Source organism: Plecotus auritus (genome assembly GCF_963455305.1).
Source record: "Plecotus auritus genome assembly, chromosome: 3".
In the NCBI taxonomy this organism is placed as follows: domain Eukaryota; kingdom Metazoa; phylum Chordata; class Mammalia; order Chiroptera; family Vespertilionidae; genus Plecotus; species Plecotus auritus.
Window position 1 is genome coordinate 84351300 of NC_137772.1, and position 6730 is coordinate 84358029.

At 36.8% G+C, this 6730-nt stretch overlaps 1 pseudogene across 1 annotated transcript; it reads right to left on the reverse strand.

Moving 5' to 3' along the window:
* Window positions 1–712: 712 nt before the first annotated feature.
* LOC308244081 (mitotic spindle assembly checkpoint protein MAD2A-like) lies at window positions 713–1291 on the reverse strand (annotated as a pseudogene). The gene has a single exon. The product of its transcript is annotated as a mitotic spindle assembly checkpoint protein MAD2A-like (transcript).
* Window positions 1292–6730: the final 5439 nt, after the last annotated feature.

Sequence of the window (6730 nt, forward strand, 5' to 3'; positions counted from 1 at the left end):
TAACTCAGTAATAGGCAGGTAGAGGAGGTATCCTGATTTCTATTCCTCAGTATTCCAAATCCCACTCCACCATTTAGTTGTTTATTTATTTACTTTATTTTTTAAAACATACATATTTACCTTATTTATCATTGGCATTTAAAGCTTGATTTTATAAAACACAAAAAGACATTTGAAGAGTTCTGTAACACCAGAATTTATACAGCAGAAATAGTGATAGCTTTGTAGGTGCGATAAATATTAAAATCAAATAATTAGAGATTTTTTTCAATATGAAAACTGTATAGTTTGTATAAATGACATGAATGGTAAAAAAGGATTTTATAACAATATTTTGTTATTGTGGATTATCAGTTACTTTAGGGCCAAATAAATATTCTGAATATTCAGACTTCTTTTCTATATTTCATATTTGCCTATATTATGAGTCAAGCTACTTGACTAAAAGGTCTGATTTAGGAAGGCATTTAACTTTATAATAAATGTTTTTCCATCTACAGTTACCACCTTCAAAGGAATTCACATTGCAAGCTTGGTGTAATCTGCTGGTTCCTTTTTGAACGGTGTGCAAAATATTATGCCAACCCTATGGAAAGCCAGATAGGTACCAAAATAATGGAACAATTGTGCACAGTTCAATAAGCATAGTGTTAGGTTTTCCCCATCTAGAAATCAAACAATGAATAAAACATGAACTGTAGTTGTCTTGGTTTTAGGAAACACACATTTGAGAATTACATATTGTTCTTGTCTCATCTCCAGTCATGGACAGGGTTTTGTAGACCACCATGCTTTTTGCTTTGTGCATTAGAGTAGTGAACGAACACAGATGGACTTACTCAGAATTGGTAATAAGCTGTGGTTCCGACTCTTTCCACTTTTCAGGTGAAACCAAATCTTTGTCTGTATGGATCAGCAGATCAAATGAGCAGGAAACTCCCAACAGTGGCAGAAATGTCACGGGAGCTCTGATCTGTCTGATCACTGATCGGATTTCCTCTTGGGTAGCTTTCTGAGACTTTTCTCTCGGTACACAGTCTTGTCACACTCAATATCACATTGTCATTTTTCAAGGACATCATCACTTTCACTATTTAAAATGACGTTTTGTTTTTTTGAAGAACACTTGTATACCCAGTCTTTTTGTTGTTTTGTTCTACCACATTATATAGGTATTTCATGAGCTCAGGATTAGTAGTTACAACCAGATTGAGGCCATATTTCCTCACTTGAGTGAAATAAACGTTTCAGATACAAAAATGCTAAGCTGATATAAAATGCTGTTGATGCCAAGTGATAGAATTTAGCCAGGCACTCCCTTGATGCCCTGCTCCTGGGAGAGCTGCCGCCCCATGGCCAGGCCCACGGCTTCTGCACATGCCCACCGCCCAGGCCAGTGCAGGGCTCAGCCGCCATTTAAATCAGCCACCCCTTGAAGATGATTAGGTTGGATACCAATGCTTATTCATTAGAAATAAATGATATGTTTTACTTAAATTTGTTCTTATGTTTTCTAACCTGCCACGCCCTTCCTCCCTCCATCCCTCCCTCCCTCTCTCCCTTCCTTCCTTCCTTCCTTCCTTCCTTCCTTCCTTCCTTCCTTCCTCTTTCCTTCTTAGCATTGCTTCCATTCCTCTCCTTTCATTCTGCATGTTGCTTTCCACACTGTAATTTCACACAGGTCTCATAAACAGTTAATTATGTTATCCATTTAAAATTTTTTATTCAATGAATCTAACAAATGAACATTGTATTCAATTTCTTTTGAAAATTAGTATTGGTACTCTTGCAGGTTTTCCTTTTTGTAATTAGAAAAATATCAATACTACTTTCCTGCAAATACATATTAGCAACACTATGAAAAAATTAACATTTTTATTGCATAAAATGTGTTATTTCCCTGGATTAATAGGAGGATATCTAATGCTAATGCAGTTTAAAGAATACCTGAAATGTAAATAGAATGAGAGTTTGATTTCCTGAAAGTCTTTTTTCTTGAATAAAAGAAATCTTTAAGATAATACTTTAAGTTTTAGATAAGACACTTTGTTTAAATAGTAAAAGTTACTTTATAATGCCTTACATCTTAATAAACAAAATAAGTATGATAATTATATTTTATATTTGCATCATATTTTATGACTTCTACGATATAAGAGAAAAATTGGGGTTATGAGATGTTTTTCTCCTGTAGTGCAGGGGCTATGCCTATAGACTTCAGCATGACTCCATCTGTTCAAAAGAATCAAAATGCTCATGCATGTCAACTGGTTTAGGCCACTGATTTTAAATAAATAAAACACATTTTTTTCTATACTGTAACCAACTTCATTGCACAGATTGATTGAATATTAATCCTCAACAAATCATAGAGTCATAGAATAAGAAGCCAGAAAGTTACCATTCCAGACAGGCAAATATCTATGATTAAAAGAGAGGTTAAAAAGAGGAGAGATAAGATGATAAAAAAGCATTATGCATTAGTATATGTTTCTTTCTATAATGGGGTTCTACACAAGAAAAAAATCCAATATAAAAGTGGCATTCCCAAAAATCATCTTTAAAATTCATATAAACTTTATTAAAATGTATGACTTTTCACATCATATTATGCATAATTTTGTAAAACGACTCACCTATCATGCTATATAATATATATTACCTTCTTAGGTGAAAATTACTTTTATGATGATTGCATTGAAGAGATTAATATATTGAAGGGTGATTCATGAAAGCCAGCACCACAAAAGGATCTAGGTTCTTGGACTGATCTAATAATCAAATTAACATAAGACAGGTTAACAGAGAAAACTTTTAATACATTCATACAGGGACTCCCTAAGAATGTGAGACCCATAGGCAGTCAGGTACTTGAGGCTTACAGTCCATCCTGAGCTAAGGAGAAGCAGGTAGGGTTCTGGGACTTCATAAGGAAGGAAGTCAACTTACAGGAAGATGGAAAGGGCAAATATTTAGTAAACAAATGTTTGTCACGCCACTCAGAGACAATGTGACACGGAAAAGAATTCGATCTCCAGGCCCTGCCAAACTCTCTCCCAGCCCAGCTTATCCCATCTAGCCCATATTCTTTGCAGTTACTTCTGGTGATAGTTTTCTTTCTGGAGCAACCCTCTATCTAAATTCTTTTAGATGGTTAAGGGAAAGGAAAAGTTTCCCTTGAATCTGATGGGACTTGATTGCCTTCAGCTCAAAATACTTGACATGCCAAAGTGGCATATTTGTGGGGGCTCATTATTAATTCCTCTACTTCTTACTTATTGAATAGTGCTTAGTGCAGTTGAATCTAGTCAACCACAAATGTTAGTGCAGGAAGTAGCTGGTACCCCATCCAATGTTGAATGCTGAGCTTCTAGGGCACACCTGTAGCCAGGTTCTGGCAGGTCATGTTGTAATATCAGGGCCCCTGATCATACCAGGGCTAAGACAATGCCTCCTAAATCATGTGGTTTGAAGTTCCCATAACTCCAGGATTAAAGCCCTTACTTCCAATATGTGACATCTGGCAAGCAGTGTGCCTATAAATGTTTAAGAACCAGCTCTGGTCAGGGTGTGGTTGTGTATGATTGATAATATATGTTGCTAATTTCCGTAGTATAAATATGCCAACCAAGGGTGATTCCAAATTACATACATGATATCACTGAACAAGAAATTTAAAGGAGGTACTCAGTAGCAAACAATTATAGAGGAAATAATGAGTTTTGTATATTTATCTCCTTCCTCTTTAAATAAATGAATTATATTTATATAATTTAACTTTTAATAATTGCTGTGCCAAACAACCAGGTTGCAAAATTTCTGAAAAGTCATCAACCACCATTTATCTGACCTAGCTGGAGCTTTGAGAGCTGCCAAAGAATGCTGCAGGGATTGGAGACATGCACACTGGCCATTCCCTTCTCAGCAGTGTGTCCCAGTGAACTCTGCTGCTGATAAGGTTTCCGTGTGAGTTCTGCCTGACCTTCTATTTATTTTCATAAACAACTGTAAAAAAAAGTCTCAGTAGAAGGGTACTTCATTGTCTTCTTTTTTCTCAAGTTATCCAGAAAAAAATCAAAAAAGTTCTTTATTTAAATAGCTCAAATATACATAAAGATTATAAGCATATCAACATTTAATATATAAATGACATTTGGTTCTATGAAAATTCTATATCATTGAAATTAAATTGTAGTAAATTTGCAAATATGAACCAAATTCTTTCACAAGAAAACATTATTAAATGTTTTAAGTGTGGTAAAAATAAAAAAGACTTTATTAAGTGTATTACATGTGATTCACATTAGTCTACATCCGTAGATAGACATCTTGAGAAAAGATCATGTTATAGATTTTTCTTCTCCATTACAGGAAGTTTTCTATGAAATATTAGAAACTGTGCATCATGTGCTGACTCTATGACTAACAACAATTACTAATATGCTGAGCAGTTGCTCTGTATCAATGACTAGGTAATTTTTTTTATAATTTAAAGACACTTTGATTAACTGTTCTGATATAAAAGATACAGTTGGAAACTATTTTTTTCTCACTATCAGAGTATTAATAAAGAAATGTCAGTTACAATCAAATAATTTTCTGAAGTATTATCTTATTTGAATTTTATTCTTTATATCAGACTGTATATTGATGTATTTCTTAATTTCTGATATTGCTTTACACTCCCTTAAAACATTTATTTCAAGCATATTTTTATTTTCTGGTTCAAGTACTTAGCATCTGCATCTCTTGGAGTCCTTATCAAAGTGCCATATTCTGGACCTTACTCTGAATACAATCTCCGAAATGTACATTTAAAAAACACAGTTGTTTGAGTATCATTTAATCTGATTTTTAGTCAATATATTTATAATGACAAAAATACATGTGTGACTATTTTTTCTTTTTTCCTATAGTTGGCTATTAGCTGTAAATAAACAAATATTAACCTAATTGTCCATACTCTGAGCATAATCTGATCATCATTAAAACAAAATTAAGAGATAATAAGCCTCAGTTTAACATAAATGCACAGACCTTTAGAGTGACACATTGATAAGAGTTTCAAAATATCCTATACTAGAGGCCTGTTGCAGGAAGATTCCTGCAAGAATAGGGCTTCTTCAGGCCTATTCCTGCAAGAATAGGGCTTCCTACGGCTGTCTCTGCTGCCCTGCCCTGCTTCCCTCCCTTCTCCGCCACCCCGCTTGTTTCTCCGCAGCTTCGCTCCCTTCTGCAGCACTTGACTTCCTTCTACGCTGTCTTTAGTCTTTGCTCTGCGCCTGGATGTGCAAATTAACTGCCATCTTGGCTGGGTTAATTTGCATACTCGCTCCTGATTGGCTGGTGGGCATGGCTTGTGGGAGTAGCAGAGGTATGGTCAATTTGCATGTTTCTCTTTTATTAGATAGGATAATAAAGGCCTAATATGCTAAGTGTCTGACCATTTATTTGACTGGTCAACTTGTTGCTATGATGTGCACTCATCACCAAGGGGCAGATGTTCCGACCGGTAGGTTAGCTTGCTGTTGGGGTCTGGTCAATTGGGACTGGGCGACACAGGCCAGACATACCCTGGAGCCCTCCCATGGTCCCTCCCCAGCTCCAGTCATGCGCTACTGGGGTCCCTCGGCCTGGCCTGCACCCTCTTGCAATCCGGGACCCCTCGGAGGATGTCAGAGAACCAGTTTCACCTGATCCCTGCAGACCAGGCTGAGGGACCCCACCAGTGCAAGAATCCTTGCACTGGGCCTCTAGGAGTTTGTCATAAATCTAGACCATGATGAGAATCATTCCATCCAATCCAGACTTCTGAATTGTTTTGCTGACATTTAAAAAACTAACAAAAATATTTCTCTTACTGCTCATAAACTTTCGTTCTACTTTTCCTGTCACTTTTTTCCACCCAAACAACCTTTATTGCTTAATAAAATAAAAATGTTCATGAATATTGATAGTGTAGATGCATATTGATAGACTAAAGATATAACACTTTTATCAATAGTGGTAACTGTGCAAAGTATTTTATGACAATTTTCTTTTTTAATTTTGTCTTTGTTTGATCTCAGATGGGGGCATGAGGGAGATGTGTCATCACCTTCAAACCTACAAAAGCTGAGGGAGACTAGATGATTCTAATAATTTCAAAGGATGATTCAAATACACATCAGTATCTATATATGTACTATATACATTTATGTAAACAGGCCCTTTACATTTCATTACAATATATGTTAACATTTCAGAATTATTGAAGTGACATGGTAAAACAATCATGAATTAATGATGGATATTTGAAAGTGATAAGTTATTAAGAATACTTATTTATTTACTAGAGGCCCGGTGCATGAAATTTGTGCCCAGGGTTCCCTCAGCCTGGCCTGCACCCTTTCATAATCTGGGACCACTGGCTCCTAACTGCTCGTCTGCCTGCCTGATCACCCTTAACCATTCTGCCCGCCTGCCTGATCACCCCTAACCACTCTGCCTGCCTGCCTGATTGCCCCTAACCACTCTGCCTGCCTGATCACCCCTAACCACTCTGCCTGCCTGCTTGATTGCCTCTAACTGCTTGCCTGCCTGCCTAATCCCCCCTAACCACTCGCCTGCCTGCCTGATCATCCCTAACCACCTCTGCCTCAGCCTCCACTGCCATGGCTTCATCGGGAAAGACATCCGGAATGATTTCTGGAAGGTCGTTTGGCTGTCCGGTCTAATTAGCATATTATGC